The sequence below is a fragment of the Schistocerca americana genome, chromosome X (assembly GCF_021461395.2).
Source record: "Schistocerca americana isolate TAMUIC-IGC-003095 chromosome X, iqSchAmer2.1, whole genome shotgun sequence".
NCBI classification, from domain to species: domain Eukaryota; kingdom Metazoa; phylum Arthropoda; class Insecta; order Orthoptera; family Acrididae; genus Schistocerca; species Schistocerca americana.
The window spans coordinates 195,104,633-195,124,416 of NC_060130.1; the positions used below are offsets into that span (position 1 = coordinate 195,104,633).

Consider the following 19,784-nt stretch of genomic DNA (forward strand, 5'->3'; position numbering starts at 1 on the left):
TAAGGTATTAAGCTCTACAGGATCTCTCCAACTATTTTATGTCGATTCTTTTACGGCTTCTGCGCTTCGCCAACCCTCCTCCTTTCTCCGGGCTTGGGACCGGCAACAGAAACTGCAGAGCTACTTAATTCACTCCAACAGTAACTGCAGGCGGAGTTAAAGTGGTTTCCCACACCAACACTTCAATTTCTACGTTCACACTACAAACAAATTTACGATAAGTGATTTCGACTCTGCTGTACTTCAATTTTCTCTCTCAATTGCAGCGCCGAAGACTCGCTATTTATAGGCTACAAGATTGCCGCTCACAACTATCGATAGTTAACGAGTGTCGAACCATTGCAAAGACATTTATTACACTTGTATTTCCATGGACCTAGCTTTCGTTGAATTAGTCAATTTACTTTGTTTTGCAATACTTGAAAATATGTAATAAAGCGATACAGGTACAGTGTTTGGCGGTGAATCGCACAAGACTTTAATAACAGCGAAACAAGGGGAAGTGATATAGTTCTCAGAAGTTACCACATCCCATTTGGAGGCGTTGTGAGTATTAACTTTGAAGACGAAATTTTTGGCGAGCGGGAAGATCTGTGTTTGTTATTGTTTTGGTCAAGATAGTAGGTGCTTCGTGGAACTGTAGTGGTAACTCAGTCATAGGCTTCGTGCTGTTCCGATTTATAAGAAACGAAAAGCCGAACGCAAAATGGGTTGCAAAATTGTTGGAGAGAGAATAGGAAACGTAATATACATTGACATTCTGGGAGGCAAGTGAGTTGATCAGTTAAAATGATTGTGGTTAGCATATCGTATTTTCCCGTAGAATATAAATGTAGAGGATTTATCTAATACTGTGTCGTATGTGCCCAAGCTGCAAGTACAGCGTTGTACTGAGAACGTTATAAACTGCAGATTTAGTTTCATAGTTGTAAGTGTATATTAAAGAGTACGAAGGTATGTTGTATGCAACTTAGTACTGTTTATATGGTTGATGGAAGGCTTCTTGAAAGTTAACTCTCATTTAAACATTTTGAGTTGTTAAGTAGTGAAGTTCTTGAACTTTATTTTCAGTCACTGAAGTGTTTAACGATGAAACTTGCTAAAAGCAGAAGGTGACATGCAGCTAAACAGTAGATACTGTGAGAAATTTTTTCATTTGCAAAACAGGATACTGAAGTAGCAGGTAAGGGTTTATGCGGCTTACATTCAGAAAATCAGCGTCGTCAAAATTCGCTGTTTAATTAATCTTAAGTACCAGTGGGGAGTAAATGGTTTAGGGTGTAAGTATATGAATTTCAGTGTTAGAATAGACAATTTTTAAATCTTTGCTGCACTGATTAAAAAGAATATGCTGTAGTACAGATTGAATAAAATTGTGCTGTCAGTCTTGTTTGTGGGCCAGTACAGTGAGAAAGATTTCTAAGTGCAAAGCAGGCAGTGCTGACATTTTTTGGGTTGAACCAAAAAGATGTACACACTGAACAAATGTTCCAACAGTAATTAAGCTTCTTTCTAGATAATTTAGTCCTGTTTCCTTGCCAATTGGCAGTCATTGCCTTATCAATATTTGTGAGGCGGAAAGCGAAAAGGGACCTCTTGTCGAAAATTTAGAAATTTGAGTTTTTGTAGTTTTTACATTCAGCATTGAAATCTTAACAACCTGTAAAAAAAATTTATTTCTATCTCTAAATTTGAGGAAGTCATGGCAGGTTGAATATTTATAACATAAAAGAGGTGTTTTGAGATATGGGCTTTTAAAGTTTCACTTTATTATCATTGCTAGACTATACAAATTTAAGAAACAAATTCTGCATATATATTACACTTAAAATGTCCTTTGTCAAGTGGTTTGGAGTTTTTTAAATTAACACTTCACAATAAGTGGATTACTCCCTGAGACCTATATCACATCATAGTGTAAATACATTTGAAACCAAATAAATTGGCCCCTTGTTGAGAAATATATAGCAAGCCCCGTGCTTATTTTTTTGGCATAATATTTATATTTTTACACTATGGTATGGCATCTTTTGGATCAAATTTTGATCCTGGAGCAATTAATGGCACTAGAACCACAAGAAATTGGAAGTCACAAATCCTCCAAAATAGATTACTGAGGTCCCATATTTTGTAGTTGCCAAACGACTTGATTTTCTGTTCATAAAAAAAAGGCTGAATGGGGTTAAAGGCACTTTAACAAGAGCATTTTCACCTCTTCTTTTTTTTACTGGAATATTTGTTTGTTCAGGTTCTTCATCAGGATCTTTACTGTTGCTGACGTGAGTTTCTGGTTCACATTCTGAGCCTACTTCAGGACACATAATGTCTTTGTAGTTCTCTTTGCAATAGGTCCTGATGTTTTTAAAAGGGTACTGTTTTCGTTGTCTTTTCGTGCCTGGAGGAATTACTGCAGCAGGAAACCCAGTGGGTTCATTGTCATTGGGGAAGGTGCAATACACAAATTCATTTCCATCAATGTCCAATTTGCAATGTACTCTACCTTTGGAACTAACGTTGAACTCAAAGTGGTTGTATTTAGTTATGTGAGGTACTTTGTTAGCATTACTATCCTTCAAGAAATTTAGCCAGTCATATGTATTCACAGCAACTTCACCTATTTCATTTCCAACAGCAACAGTTGAGTTAAGATGTGTTGTAGATGTAGATTTCTCAATGCAGTCGGCGAACTCTTGTATGGAAGAGAGATAGGTGACCCTAAATCTTTTCTTTAAAAGTCCAGATGCCCAGTCACATGCAAATTTTGTGTGACCTACTGGCATGAATGACAAAACAGTTCTCTTATTTTTGTTATTACTGATTCTCCGAGCAAGATATCGTAATAAGATGATGTTCTTGTTCTGACCTACACAATTGTCAGCATGAATGAACATTGTCTTTTCCATGACTGTAGTTTTTCGAGTAGTTGTGGAAAAGACTGGCAACAACATTGGATCCCTTTGTTGTTCCTACACTTTCTGGGAGTAGATAGTTTACTTGTTTGTTCACAGTCTCACACATAACCCCAAATATTCCTATTCTGAATGGAACCAAGAACTAAATAGGTCCAGGCTGCAACGGGTTACTGGGTATGTAAACCTGCTGGGCCATGTCAAAACCGTAGTGTACACAACTTCTATCACCATCTTCAAAATTTTCCTTAGTCTTTTTGATAGTTCCCTTATAAAACTCTCTTTATTTTGCAACAAGTTGTAGATGGGACCTCATTTTTTCAATAGTTTCCATTTTAGTTTCTTCAGGCACTGATGCCATTGCAGTTACTGGAGTGAAATGCCATTGGCAAAATGCACAAAGATCTGATTTGGGCTTCATGACAACTATTTTTGGGCATATCTCTTTCCAAATATTACAGAACACTTTACTTGATACTGGTTTTACGGGCATATCATTTGTAAAGGAAGCCATGTAAGTTTCAAAAATTTTGGCTTTATTAGCACTTGAAGGTAGAAGTTTGAAATTTGCATTAAATTGAGTGCTACTTCTGCCTGGTAAAATTATGGCATGTTGTTCTGCGTAGTTGTGTAAAAACTTTACAACAAACTCTGAATCAGAAAAAGAAGGCACATTCTTAGGAAGTTTTCTTGCATTACCATGAGCTTTGACAGTCAATCCTGTATCATTTTACATTTTTGTTAGAGCGCTTTAGTCTTTTAATTTTAATATTGTTGGAAAACATGTAAGTGTTTTTACAAACATGCCGACCTTTTACTTAGTATTTACTTCTGGTTGTTTCCTCTCAGTTTGTACTTTATGTTTACGAGCTGTCAAAGAAGAATCTGAAGTTACACACCGCAATTGGCCTAAAATTACTTGATCTAATGTGTTGACATTGTTCTCATACTGATCAATCTCAGCACATTCATGACGTATTTCCAAATAGTCATCAACTGAACAGTAATTGCAACATTCTTCTTTGCACCCGCACCCTGCTTTTAAAAATTCTGAAACAGAGAGCATGATCTCTGTCAGCATCAAAAGAGTCAATTAAATTTATGCAGCCATCAGGTCAAAGTCTTGAGCACCATCGTTCTCATTTACAACTTGATCACTATTAACTTTTCGTTCTATTTCAATAATAACATTATCAGTAACATTATCGTTGTTACCTAAGGCTTCATTAAACTTCGGAATGTCTTGTAATAAAGAAATACCAGATTGGTTAACTGATTCATCACCTTGAGGTTCCAGTTCCTCATCACTTGGTTCGTCTCTACTTGGCATTCTTCCAGAAAAATAATCTCGAAATACTTCATAAACTTTATCATATAAATCACCACCAACACCAATATCGTTTAGTGCTTTCATAATTCTATCTTCACACATTGCATACTTTAAACTGAGCAAGCTGTAAACACGAATTTGTAACGTCAGCTGTCAGCTGTTCTTTAAGGGCTACCAACTATACATTGGCAACATCTGTAGGCATTCGCAAAAATAGGACCACGTGTGTTGTTTGGCATTATTGAAATCACAAAATGGTTTTATTTTATACAAAATTACTCTGAGCTCCTTAAAATGCTTCTAAAATTTAAGAGATGCTATTTTGGGAAGTACTGCATGTATAGCTGCGATATTTAGAAAAGGGACCTCTTGTCGAACCAATGTTATTTCCCCATAACAGCAAGAGGTCCCTTTTCCGCAGACTAACATAGATAGTTTTTAATGATATAATTGACTCTTGTTGCATTGAAACAAGTTTCAAATCAATACGAGTGTGTACAGAATGAAATAAACTATTATTATATATATATAAAAAACGAAAATTGATATTTTACACATTATTGAATGTTTTTGCTTGTACTGAAAATTTTACTCTTCCGACAAGAGGTCCCTTTTTGCTTTCCGCTTCACATTTGCTATCTGAGGCTACTGTCACGTTATTTGCTCAAGGTCAGGTGCTGATGCTACACCCATCTTCTTAGACCTGTGACGTACCTGTGATGTGGTGTTAATGTCATGGTGAGGTTTGATGTTTCTGTGTGTTTGTAGATGGTGTGTTGTAGTATTTGGAGGCGCTCTCTTGTGCTAGATGTATGTTAGTGAGTTGTTTGACATGAATTGAATGTTTCAGGTTACTATTGGAAGAATTTCTGCTGGTTTTCTGCTGAGATAGTTTGAATTTTCACATTGTGCCTGATGGATTCATTTTTATGTTTGGAAACATTAGTGGCATGTGTTTCTTATGGTCAGAGATTTAATATTAATTTTTTCTTTTTTCTTCAGTTGTGAATAAGATACATATATTTATGAGTAGGTCATTACTTGTTGCAGTGGGAGATATTTTTGTTTTTATTATATGTTTTATGATGGCAATGAATGAGTCGTCGCCAGTGTTGGCTGGTGATCAGTGCTAAATAGAAACATATAAATCACAGCAGGTTTGTCAGTAATGTCAATAAGGTGCTGGCTGCATGGTCTGGATCTGCAACGACTTAAATAATTAGAAGTCGTTGGAAAAAATTATATATATTGTACTTAACTGGTTGTTCAGGATTCTTCTTGGCTTCATACATATAATTATAAACAGATAGCTATTGAGGCCTCACTTAGGCCATACGGTACTAAGCGCCTTGTTAGAGGTTGCTTCCTATCAGCTGAAGGTTATGTTTCTTTACTACTTGATGTTCCAAGCAAGAGTGGACGAGAGCTCGCTAGAAACTTGATACAAGCTGCAGAGCAGTGCTAGCGGCGCTGGTTATGACTCATGGGTACAATGATACTAATACGGACAGCAATTGATAACTTCAACCCCTGACAATTGTTATCATACGTTGATCCCACATTACCCCCTCGCAAATCTGCGAACGGCCGTTGAATGTGGCTTATGGCCGCCACGTGGGGGATGCCATGCTGATGTAGTTGAGGAGGTGGGGAGCCTGACTGCAGGCGAGGCGTGCCCACCTACACCTTGCCATTCCGACCAACGGGATACAGGAAACGCCTGGAAATCTACTCCAGGGTGCACATCAACATGAGGCATCTGCGCTTCTACAACTATGGGAGCAACCGAAGGGTCGACCTCCGTCGGGTCGGGGCACCTGACCGGCATCAAAGACTAGAAATCAGGAAGTGCAGACTGTTCTGAGGCGTTGGATGGCGTTGTAACCTGAATTTCACTGTGGCCTATCACAGTTGAAGGCACCTGGTCCATATGGTCATCTGGTCCCCGCAGCGTTGCTGGCTCTGCGGGCGACTCCCCTGTGAGACATGGTATGCGCGCTGGCATGTCATCGCGCGGAAAAGGCGAAGCTACGGGTGCTGGCACCCAAGGGTGAGGAGAGCAAGAAAGAGAGCCCTTCAGGGGCACCCCCGACGGCGCCGACACTGGAAACATAAGGCAAGTGGCAGAGACACCACGGCTAGAGGCGCATCTGCTTCTAATACCTGGACACCTCACCAGATGGACCTGATATGACAAACATAGCACTGCCAAGATGGCAAAGGGTGCACCCTTTCAACCATTGGCGATTGCCGTGGGAATGATGAAAATAGACAGTATCATCTGGCAAGAATTTGTGGGTCTGTCATGGCAGAGAAACGCGGTGTGGGGGATGCAACAAATGCAGAGTTCTGTGAGGATGACCTTGCAGCGATTCACCTGCAAAGCACCGTCACATGGCTGTGATCGGTACAAAGACAAAAACAACAAAAGAGCATCCTCACGAGAATGAGTCAATCATTTGCGACTTAAATGTCCGAACGAATCCTTAAACGGCTCCATTCGATTGAGGGGAGAGTGGTGCTGAAGTTAAATGCTGAATACCATTAGCTTCATAAAAGGTTTTGAACCGTGCAGACACAAATTGAGGTCCACTGTCAGTGACAATGACTTGTGGCAGTCCTTCTATGCTAAATATAGAAGACAAGTATTTGATGGTAGCAAACGATGTTGATGACATGTGAACAACAGATGGAAAACTGCTAAAAGAATTAACCATCGTGCATCCCAGACAGGACAAGCGAAATCTAAATGTAAACTATTCTGTGGCAAAGTTGCCTTAGGCCAAGAGAAAATTTTCTGCGGTGGTGCGGATTGGTTTTCTGCACACACAGAACAAGAAGAACAAATCTTGGGTATGTCAGCAACAATACCAAACCAGGTACGGTGACGGCGAGCCAACTGTTTTGTCTGTACGATTCTCTAATGACCTTGGTGAAGAAGTCGTAGCACAGGTGACTGCAAAGAACGAGGAACAATAATACGAGACTGATCGATCTCTGTGCAGAACAAAATAACACCACGTTGGACAAAAAGTCGTCTGCACAAAAAAAAGATGAACCAATGGATCTTAGATCCAAATTTTAGACAAAGGCCGCTGCTTAGTAACATAAAGCAAAACAACACTTAATACTAGGTTGTTAGCTGTTGCTGTGGGGTTATACAACAAAAGTCAGCAGAAAAACTTTCTACTGCATCATCATTTTGCACACCAGTGAACATACATGCCTGTTCGGAAGAGTCGAACAGCAAGTCTTCAGCTATTGGCTATCTGGGTAATGTGTTGGCGTGGGTTTTCGTAACTCCAAAAATCAAAGCAAGAGCTTCCTTCTCGATCTGCGAGTAGTTACGCTGTGCAGAGGAGAGTAGCTTTGATGCAAATGCAATCAGGCAATCGTGCAAACCAATTTTGTGTGCAAGAACAGCTCCGATCCCAAAATCGGAAGCGTCAACCATGAGGCCAAGAGGTTATGTACTAGATAACAACGCAGATTTAAGCTGCTGAAAGGCACATTCGCATTCAGGCGGCCAATTGAACGAAACGTTCTTTCAACATAGTCGATGTAACGCTGCTGCAAGAGATGATATGGGGAGCAAAAACTTGTGATAATAATTGAGCTTTCCAAGGATGGATTGTAATTATTTAACTGTCTTGCATGCTGGTAGCTCTGATATTGCTCTTATATGATCCGGACTTGGGTGGATGCCTTGAGAGTTTATTACGTGTCCTAAGTAGGATAACTGTTCAGAAAAAAATGTACACCTGTCCTTATTGAGTTTAAGTCCATTCTCATGTAACACTTCAAGTAACTGTCTCAAATTATGCAAATGTTCATGCTGTGTAGAAGCAGAAGCTACGATGTCATCTAGGTAATTAGACACTGAAGAAATCGATGCACAGAGTCTGTAAGTTCTGCTGAAATAGTGCAGGTGCAGAGGCTCATCCAAACAGAAGCCTCTTAAATTTGTAGAGACCTAAATGCGTTTTCATGACGAGGATCTTGTGGGATTCGTCATCCACAGGAATTTGACGATATGCATCTTGCAAATCTAACTTGGAAAAATATTTACCTTGACACAATTTGTCAAACAAGTCTTCTGGACGTGGCATAGGAAATCTTGCAACAACAAGTTGAGGATTGATGGCGGCTTTAAAATCCATGCACAGTTGCAATTTGCCTGATGGTTTTGTTAAGATAACCGACAGTGAAGCCCATAGTGATGCTGTCACTGGTTCAATCACTCCTTGTTCCTTAAGTGCATGCAGTGTTTTAGCAACTTAATCTAGAAAGCGCGTGAGGTTGTGCATTGTCCTTCAATTCGGTATGCGTCTGAAAATTTGTCTCGCGCCCTAAACCTGGCGAAAAAATATCAGCAAGCTCTTGACATAGTTCGGAAACACTGTTGGTGGGAACACGTTTAGTGACGGCTAGTATGTCATCGTGCATAATTAAGGAGAATACATCAAATAAATCAAGATCAGGAATGTTTACAGATGAGGGTGAACACAGTACATGAAAAGAAATCACTTGAGTTTGCCCACGGTATGTCACTGGCAAACTGCCCAGTCCTAAAACCTGATTCTTTGACCACTGTAGGTAGCTAACGTAACATTTGTGTTACTCAATGGAGGTGAACCAAGCAATTCCTAAGTTTTATGATTCATGAGTGTAACAGAAGCGCCAGTGTCCAACTGAAAAGGGATCATATGATTCTGAATGTTCAGGTCTACAAACAGTTTGTTCTGCCATCAGCGAAAAATGGCATTGAGAAGCAGTGTGCACTGGCTTATGTTGACAGGCAGATCGTGTGTGACGGGTCTCCTTATGTTGGCTTGCACTGGCATCACAAAGAAAATTCACACACTCGGGCAATGTCACAGGTACTGGAGGCGAATGTACAACATTTATTTCCATTGCTTACGGCTCATTTTGGAAACCGTTCCGGTGGAAGCTACTTTGTCTGGAAACATAATATGGAGCATTAGACTTTTGTCTTTTGAGGCACACTGCCTGGACATGTCCCTTCTTGTTGCAAAAATGGCACACGGCCTTGTGTGATGGGCAGTTCTGGTGTGAGTGCTTTGAAGTACATTGCGGACATGAGCGCAAAGCAGGCGGCTTCTGCCGGCGCATAACAGGTGTCTGTTTCCTGGAAGTGAATTGGGCAGGCGCGCACCGAGCCGGGACGGCATCATGTATGTGTGATGCGCGTGCAGCCAGCTTGCTAACCTGACAGACAGCGGGAGGCGATTCAAAAGAATTTGCAGCAAAATCCAAAGTGTCCTGCCTGTCCAAAATGTCCAACACCTGTTCTAAAGTGGGGTTGGATAATTTAAGAATTTGCTCTCTAATGCGTGTGTCTGACACGTTTTGCACAATAGTGTCCTGTACCATTATGTCAGAATATGATATGCCACAAGAACGTGAAAAGCCACAGTTGCGAGTGAGGCCTTGCAAAGTGGCTACCCACTCACGGTAACTCTGCTGAGGTGCACGATTTGTGCGGAAAAATTTGTACTGCTGAGTGACAACATTCACACTTTCCTTGTAATAATCAGTTAATTCCTGAACAAGTTCTTCGAAACTGTGCTGATCTGGAGAACTTCTCGGGAAGAGTTTGAGGAGAATACGGTACGATGCCACGCCAACACAAGATAAAAGCACATGCAGCCGTGTTTTACTTTGGATGTCATATGCAGCAAGGTGGTGTGAAAACTGTACGTGTCACTCATGCCAGCTTTCCACGCAGAAGTCAAATACGCGAAACGGCGAGGCTGTGACCTGCTGTACGGCCGGCTCCTGTGCCGCCGGTACTTGTGGCACAGCTTGTTGTTGTCCCTGGACGAGCAGTCCCAATGTGTGTAGTAGTGCGTTGGGCTGCTGATTCTGTAATCGTAACAGTTCTGCCTCTGGATTTGCCATCACAACGAAAGCAAATAATCACAAACGGGAGTAGGAAAAATTGTCATGCACTCACAATCACACCATGCGGAGAGGGTGGGTGGCACAGCCGGGTATATAGTCTGTAAACATGTATAAATCGGCTGCTTTCACTGTTCCACTTTCCGAAAAATCTCTACCTTTAACCTTGTCGCCAATTGTTATGACGACGACGAACGAGTCATCACCAGTGTTGACTGGTGGCCAATGCTAAATAGAAACATATAAATCACAGCAGGTTTGTCAGTAACGTCGATAACGTGCTGGATGAATGGTCTGGATCTGCAACGACTAAAATAATTAAGTCGTTGGTAAAAAAATTATATATATTGTACTTAACTGGTTGTACAGGATTCTTCTTGGCTGCATACATATAATTATAAACATATAGCTACTGAGGCCTCGTTTGGGCCATATGTTACTAAGTGCCTTGTTAGAGGTTGCTTCCTATCAGCTGAAGGCTTTACTACTTGACGTCCCGAGCAAGAGTGGATGAGAGCTCGCTAGAAACTTGATACAAGTCACAGAGCGGCGCTGGTCGCAACTCGCGGGTCCAACGATACTAATAAGGACTGTGGTTGATAACTTCAACCCCTAACAAGTGTGGTATCGAACATTGATACCACACTATGTATGGTATGAGTTTGTTGACTATAGTTTCTTTGTGTATATTGAAATTGGTGATGACCAACTTTTCATAAATTTTGGGATTTTTCTTGTCAGTGTGTGGTAATTGTGTTGGACTGTGATTGGTTGATATCATGGTTATTGATGTACCATTAGAATATGTTTCTGATATTAGTCATGTGGGCATGGTTTGGTTTGTTGTACTGTGGTCTTTGCATTAGGTAGAGTAAGTGAAAGTGTGGAAAATAGATTTTAGCATTTGAGTGTGTTTCTTTTTGTACAGTGGGCTTTGTTTTTTGGTGCTATATAGGTAAATTTGTGTCATCGGGTTTTGGAGTTGGGTGCAAGTTCACGATATCAAGACCTTTGCTTGAGGATTAAGGGTGAAGTGAAATTTGCAACACCATGTTTTAGAGTAGTATGTTAGTTCCTGGTATCGAGGGCTTTGTTGGAGCTATGTGGGTGAAAATTGTGGTGTTGAGTTTTTTAGTTGTGTATGGGTTACTGGTATTGTAGTCCTCATTTGAGATACCGAAATTTACAACACCAATAGATTTTGTTTTTGTAATTAATTTGTGTTAAATTTTGAGGATTTCATGTGCTTAATTTTTGGGCAAATATTTGTTTTGCTGTAATGTCATTATTCTTACTGTCGTATATTTGTCCGCACCCGAACCCACCTCCGTCATAGAGTTCTCCTGTCAGTATCATTCTGATGTTGGAGTTAAAGACTTCACATGTTATTTATGTTTGTTTGCAGTTGTAATAAGTAATGTCAAGGTCACCGTATTGTATGTGCTTGAAATAGTTTAAACCATGTTGATGACATTACTGTTCAAAACAGGTGGGTGGAGTCATGATTTTTGTTTTGCCAATCTACCTTTTATAATAGAGCAGTAGATCCCTTTATATAGACTGATTTTGTTCTTCAGATATAGTTTGTGTGTCTAACTAGAAATAATGCTGTGTTCCAAGGATCATTGGTCTGTTTGTACCAAAATGGTGTAGGTTACATTGGTTTTACACTCTGTGTCTTCTGTGTCTACGTTCTAGCTACTTACAGATTAGCAGCTAGCTCACTGGCTGAAAAGTAATAATAATGAACATATTGGTATCTGTCACTGCTCATGTTACTGTGAAGGAATATTGACATTTAGTTCTAAATAGCCCAAGCAATCGTAGTCTTATGCCACAAGGTTTTTGTTAAATACCTCTCTTCAGGCAGATGTTGCCAGAAGAAGCAATTTCAGTTCAGGTTTAAAATTGTGTAAAGGTTTCCAGCAACCAGGCACCTTTGATTTTATTCTTCAGTTTCTATTTACCATGACTGGTTTTGAATTCACAAGAGATTTATTATCAGATGGGACATATTTATTGCATATTTCCAGCATTGTTGTGGCTCAAGTAGCTATGGCCAGAGAACAAAACATGTACACACTGAATGTAGTGAGAAGTATGTACAGTTCACGCCTGGCCACAGCAGCACCACTCCAGCAGTGCTGCAAACATGCACCATCTGATGATAAGGCAACAGTTGGATCTCCCCATCCTGTGCATCATACTGCACCTGAGAATGCTGTCTGGTGGGTAAAAAAAAAAAAAACAGTCATTATAGTGGGCATATAGGTGTCATGAAAGAACTGTAGTGTGGCTGTGAAAAATCAGTTCAAGCTGAACTGTGATCTGCACCATCAATACAAGACAGAAATCTAACTTAGGAATTATATCCTATGGTGTGAAGATATTTGAGAAGCTCCCATCTGACATACAGCAAGTAATTGGTTATCTCAGCCAATTAAAAACATTCCTGGTGATGTCTCCTTCCACTGCTTATCTTAGTGCAAGGGTTTGATTCCTCCTTTGGATGGATGGCAAGTAGTATGTTGTAAACTATCCTGTGTAATAACAGATTTAGGTTACTGTTTTCTTTGAAAAATACTTAATTAACTAAGTAGATATCAAGTTCCTGTTAAGACAGTCTGCAGCTACCTAACGTAACTGAAGTCACAGCAGCTTTCTTTCTAATTCATTAGAACACTTTTAACTGGCAGAGACAGAACTATTATTAAGCAGTATTGTGATAGTTTCTTGTTAATATAATGTAGGGCTTAAGCAATGTTTGGTTGTTTACTTGTTCCATAGCCCTGTAAGTTCACCTTCTTGGTGGGATGTACAGAACATGGTGAATGAGTAGAAGGAATCACTATTCTTTCGAAATTGTGATGGTTTATTTATGTCAAGCCAAATTAGTAAATGTATATCTTGTGAAGGAGCTGTTAGAATGTGTGACGTTTGCCTGCTTTATTTCTTCCTCGATAGTCCTCTGTGTCGGCGTGCTGCATTGTTATACTAGCTGAAAAATAGTGGGTGGAAGCTCAACACTGACTACTGTAAATGATGTGGCCAACAGTTGCACAATTGCGATTCACAGTTCTTTACTTTCGCTGTTCACAACCTGCCCAATATTACACAATTATATGGCGGATTAACTATGGGTTAATGTTGAAAAGCCTCATTAATAGGTTGCAGGCAACATCAGCATATTGCTACAATAGTTTGCCATTGAATATCTATGAGCAGTAAAAACCTAACTCAAATAAATTGAACAGACATTGTCATTAATTGTTCTAACACACGGCTTATTTGTGTTACACCTATTCCACTGTTAAGTTGATGGATTGTTGTTAATTTAACGAATACGTAATTCCTGTCTGAAAATCGGCTGTGGACTGACTGTCTCAGCACCAAAAATCAGTTTTTTGTATATCCTCACAATAATAGGCACTGAAGCTTTACATTTTCACTGTATAAGTTACAGAAATTACAATTAAAATTTATCTCATAACTCATTCTTTTTAGTAGTTCCTTCTACCACAAAGATTAGGCCGAATCATTTGTTTAAATAATGAAATTAATATAGTTACACAAACAATACTTTTGACAAACCTGGTAATTATTTTGGAATTAATTAAGGGCTGACTTTGCTAATATGTTTTTGAATACAGCCAAATAGATACTTTAAGAATCTGAGTAGTTTTTCTTCCAAATGTTTATATTTACTACAGAATTTATATTTGTTTATAAGTCAACAATAGAATCTGTCACAAAACAATTACTGATTTCACCCTATAACAAAAATTTAACTAGGAAAGGGTCAAAATAAATTAGGAAATTAATTACATATACAAAAGTAGGCACAAAATTAGACCTCATGCTATATTCCTTAAGACAGAGGGCCAGCATTTCTCTTTTATGGAAATGCAGATTATATTCATACATGTAAAGGTAACTAGGCAAAAATTAAAATGAAAATAATGTAAGGAGGCAGGTGGAAAAATAAGAGACGAAGTAAAGAGATCCCAGCTTGCTTCGTCACAAATGCTTAAGGCCTTGAACATGCACCTATAAAATGACTCTTGGTAATCACTAGCATCACTGTCTGCAGCTGCCCATTTACATTGTGAATGCAACATGTTACCAGATTAGCTGATTATATGCTTCACCATTTGACAGCTTAATATTTGCTCAGATGCAGCAGTTTTCACTCCTAGGTGCTTCATTGGCAATGGAGTGGTATACTCTACACACAAAATTCATGTTACTAATCAGTACATATTTAATTCTTTTCTAATTTGACATACAGTGATGTTATTCTACTTATGTTTGTTCTTTTCACTCATTCAGTATATCTTTGATTTATTTTCAGAAAGATATCGCAACTTCAGTAGTACCACAACAGAACAACTACAGGAGCGAAATGTACACCTCGCCACTCCAAATTGGGGCCCAGCTCATCGCCAGACTGCAGAAGGACGTCTCTGTGAAATAGGATACCCTGGACTGTATTTAAGCTCTTATGGGGTGTGATGGTTACAGAAACATCCGCCAGCTTGTCACAAGCTAGTAATGTTGGTGACTGGGCTGAGGATACTGTTTTGATCAAGACTGACCCACATCTCGTTTTGGACAATCGCTCCACCACTCCAAATGCTCCACAAAAAACTGAGGCTTCATTGTCATGAAAGACTGCCCATCAGCTCTCGAACATACAAGGTACCGTGGCGAATAAGTTCCGCTGCCATCCTTAGCCTGATGTTCCTTCCATGGTGTGGCCAAGAAGGGGAACGATTTGGCGTCACACTTCTGTGCGTTGAATTGAACTTGTGATCCCTTAGAGACTGCTAGTGTTTCACCACCACCAGCAAGAGATGATGGACTACGCTTCATCGCGTGTCATTCGCCCTGATGCCACCCACTCAGACCAAGGGCACTACCCACAGGTGCCACCTAGCCTCAGCAAAGGCCACCTGGCAGGACGTCCATTGCCGGACGTCCCGATGTCCCAGGGGAATGGGTATCTACCCCTTGGCATACGTGGGGATTTAATGGTGCAGGCATGAGCAGAGCGATCCCTGTGTGGTCAGGGGGCTACAACCAACACGGTACATGGCGGCCCCACCACAACAGACTGGCTACCGTGCTGGATATCAGGTGCAAAGAAATCCATGGTCATCGTCGACACAGAAAGCGACACTGCACAATGCATGGTGGAAAACACATCCAGGAAGGTGTCCTCGCCCAATAGATGGGGAATGAGCGGGACTGAGATGCGACAATGAGGAAGTGGGCTAAAGATTTCAATGCACGATGGACATTATGCACCATGTAAGGCTCCCTTCCCCAATTGGCTTGATCTTCGGGAAAATTTTGAAGAATGGAGTTCAAAACCCTACAGGGGACCGTCACATAAAGGCTGAAACGTGGGAAACTCCTTTTAATCGCCTCTTATGACAGGCAGGAATACCTAGGGCCTATTCTTACCCCTGGACGTGCAGGGGGAGAACCATCAGTGATTTCACCATACAGGCAAAGCAAAGATGACTGATGTGAATCTTCTACTTACTATCTAAACATTTTGGGGATGACTCGAAGAGCATAGGAGATTTAGATTTCTGTGCAAACTTCATTGGTGCAGTTCCTATTGTAACTGGCAGTGAGGACGGGGTTTGTACATCAGCTTGTAGTTGCTTGAAAGGAGCATGAGGACCTTACCAAATATTAAGAGAAACCAAAAGAATGGCCATTCTCAAGATTCTATAAATCAAAATATTTACCAGAAAGACATGTTGAGTTTGATATGAAATGATTATGACCATATTTATTGTGTAATAAAAATGTTTTCAAAGACAAATGGCGCCAAAAAGGACATCATTAACACTATTATTCTACAATAGTAACAAAAATAAATACTTAGTTATGTATTTGCCTCATTATTTTTATATTTGTATTTAGTCATGGCGTATTAAGACTGACACATTTTCCTTAAATATGAAGAACAGAATTGCAAAATTGATTTCACTTTTTCATGTTTCTAGAACAACATTTCAAACATAACAACTTCACATTTTAAAATGTGTGAAAAATTTCCCAGGTTACAGGTAATGAGTTTTTTTGTCATTATGCAATTTGAAATGATGCTCCCCAGTTACACATAGTGGACAATTTCATAAGACAATGAATTCACGGGCAATGAACATAAGTACATTCTCTCAAAGAATGCATTTTGGACCTTCGGCATTAGTATCTAACTGCATAGATAGTAAATTGAGCCAGATATAGCTTACTGTTGATGCTATTTTTAATGTTGCTGGAAAATATTACAGTGTTACTGACAGATAATTACAGGTAAGTTCTTAAATATCCATGGCAGTGTTGTTCCAATTTGATGGGCATTTGGATGCCGAATTGAATTTCATTCGTCTTCTGCAACATCAACCTCAATGACATGCAGAGAATGCATCTACATCATTATTATCTAATAAGATGTTTCATGATATTTTAGGGGTGCCACTGAATGGGATGAGGGCTTGTGGGAAGTAATCATCACGAATAGTTAAGTAAAATTTCCACAGGCATGATGAATTAACCCCATGCTAATATACAAATGGAGTAACCAATTTCGAATGAGATGTTTACCCTGTTTTTATTTTTCAAGGTAACTGCCACAAGACGTACATTCTTCCCAGACTACTCACCGTGCCATTTCTTCCTGTGTGGACCTCAAGGGCAAAGACCATATTCCTTGATTTCTAACAACCGAATTGAGAAAGTGCACCACCACAGTTAATGAAAATGTTAGACTATATCTGCTAGAAAGAACTCGATTCTCGTTACAGAGATAATGTTAGGATAACGTATTTCTTTGTTTATTTTAGATGAAAATATGGCCTTCCACAACTTCCAGTTTCTGTTCACCTTATACACTGAAGTGACAGAAGTCGTGGGCTACCCCCTAATATATTGTCAGACCACCTTCTGCCTGACGTAGTGCAGCAACTTTATGTGGCATGGATTCAGAAAGTCATTAGAAGTTCCCTGCAGAAATATTGAGCCATGCTGCCTCTACAGCCACCCATGATTCTGAAAGTGTTGCTGGTGCAAGATTTTGTGCACAAACTGACATCTTAATTTTGTACAATAAGCGCTTGATGGGATTCATGTCAAGTGATCCAGGTGGCCAAATCATGTAGAATATTCTTCAAACTAATCACGAACAGTTGTGGTGTGGTGATAGGGTCAATTGTCATCCACAGAAATGAAGTCCATAAATGGTTGCAAATGGCCTGCAAGTAGCTGAACGTAACCATTGGTTCAGCTGGACCAGAGGATCCAGTCCAGTCTGTGTAAACTCAGTCCACACCATAATGGAGTCACAAACTGCTTGCACAGTGCCTTGTTGATAAGTTGGGTCCATGGCTTCATGGGGTCTGCACCACACTAGAATCCTACCTTCAGCTCTTACCAACTGAAACAGGGACTCATCTGACCTGGCTACAGTTCTCCAGTCATCTAGGGTCCAATTAATGTGGTCATGAGCCTAGGAGAGGCAATGCAGTCTATATCGTGCTGTTAGCAAAGGTACTCCTGTCGGTTGTCTCCTGCCATAGCCCATTAACACCAAATTTCACCATGCTGTCCTAACGGATACATTCATCATGTCCCACAACAGTTTCTGCAGTTATTTCATGCAGTGCTGTTTGTCTGTAAGCACTGACAACTCTATGCCGCATTTGTCAAGAATGTATACAGAGTTCCTTAAATACTTTGTTCTTATCTTCCTCCCTCATTCTTTCTTCCTCTTGTCTACTAACAGCTTATCTTATTAAGAAAGAAAATGTATGCACTGAGACACTGGAATCTCCATTAATATGATGACTGCCATGAGGTCATAGCAGAGCCTCACCCCTAACACTGTGTGCCTGGTTTGGCCTGGTGGTGAAACATCTGTCACTATGCATGTGGCAGTCAACATGTTAAGTCACACACACTATTAAGGCTTTTTTTCATTTCTTCCCCTCCTCTCCCCTCTCCACCTCTAAGGAACTATACATCTCTTAGCAGAAGTTCCTTAACATTTTTCCTCAAACTTGCCACTTATCCTAATTTTCTTACTAACATGTATGGCAGTGAAATTGATGATCTTGAAACCTCCACCACCAATAAAAATTTATTCACAGTGCTAGAAAAGAAATAAAATAAGTTTACAATGCTTGCACTTCAAGATGACAATCACTTGAAATGATGTCATGTAGCTGACGACACATTTCATGTCTTAAAGAAGTTAGACTTCACATCTTGCAAGACTGGCACTGAACTTCAATTAATTTCCTCCTGAATTTGATCCTTCATTTCCTGGATGGTGTTTGGTGGGTCCACTGGAAGATCTGAGATTTCAAATGACCCCAAAGGAACAAATCACATACTGGAAGGTCAGGGGATCTTGGAGGCCAGGAAACGTCCCCACTGTTGGCGATCAGATGACCAGGAAAGATGTTCTGTAGCATATTAATGGAATGCTGCAAGGTATGGTCTTGTTGAAAGAATGTCTCTAAAGTTACAGGAAGTTGTCACATTAGGGTGTGTTTCACTATGTGAACACAATGTTTTGTATTCATGGTACCGGCATTAGCACAGTTGTCTTAGAAAAAATCGCACCCATCAATTCCAAACATTAATATACTGCACCACACCACCACTTTATGACTGAAGTTGTGTTTCATGAAGAATTTCAGGATTTTCACATGATCAGTCGCTAAAGTTTTGCTTGTCAGCAAAGCCTGACACCTCATCATTCATTGTCAGATTGTTGCACAGACATGGGTGGTGGTTCTTGAACCCCAAAAATTTCTGGTGAAAGAATAGTATTTTTAGGAGCTCGTTTGCATCAGTTTTTGGCACTATCTGAATTTTGTATAGGTAGTTTTGCAGTTCTTTGTGCTATATTCACCACACACTGCAATCTGTTGCGTCAAGTTTCAGCACATGCTTTTGTGCAGAATGCCTGGAATTTTGGCTGAAGGCTTCTTCCATTCTTGCAACATTCTCTAGTGTACACACCCATTTTGCACTTCCATCCCTCTTTTGCACCTCATCACCCATTTCCACAAAGTTCTGTACCTGTACTTTGATAGCATGTGCTGATGGGACAGGGGCATGACTTGCGAGATTGTAAAGAGTACAAAAAACACACTGCATAGCTGCTTAGTTGTCATTTTTGGAAATCACCTTCGTGGCAACAACACGTTCACTGGCCCATGATGGCATCTCCACTGAACATAAATATCAGGGTCAGTGGCATCACTCCCATTTTGTGATTCCTACTTCCAGTGTTGCCAAATCTCTCATTTCACTGCCGCACCTGTTGTTTATTTTACCTTTCCTATCCAAAGCTAAAGAACCAATGCATGTGTATATGACATTGATAAGTGCATCAAGTGATCTTCAGTGGTTTCAGTGGTTTCAGTTGTAGTTTTCATGTTCATGTTTCATTAATATTCCTGATGCACACTTAATTGTGAGATCATAATGCCATGGACAATATGGAGATACTACTATACCTGAAAAATAAACTTACTTCCTTACTACTTTATTTTCCAAGAGGCTAAATTGCTGCCTCAGATTAATTTTACAAGTAGTTA

At 39.9% G+C, this 19,784-nt stretch overlaps 1 long non-coding RNA gene across 1 annotated transcript; it reads left to right on the forward strand.

Moving 5' to 3' along the window:
- Nucleotides 1–502: 502 nt before the first annotated feature.
- On the forward strand, nucleotides 503–14,906 carry LOC124556786. Its single transcript, XR_006968691.1, has 3 exons — nucleotides 503–771; nucleotides 1,072–1,183; nucleotides 14,513–14,906. It is a non-coding gene; the product is annotated as an uncharacterized LOC124556786 (long non-coding RNA).
- Nucleotides 14,907–19,784: the final 4,878 nt, after the last annotated feature.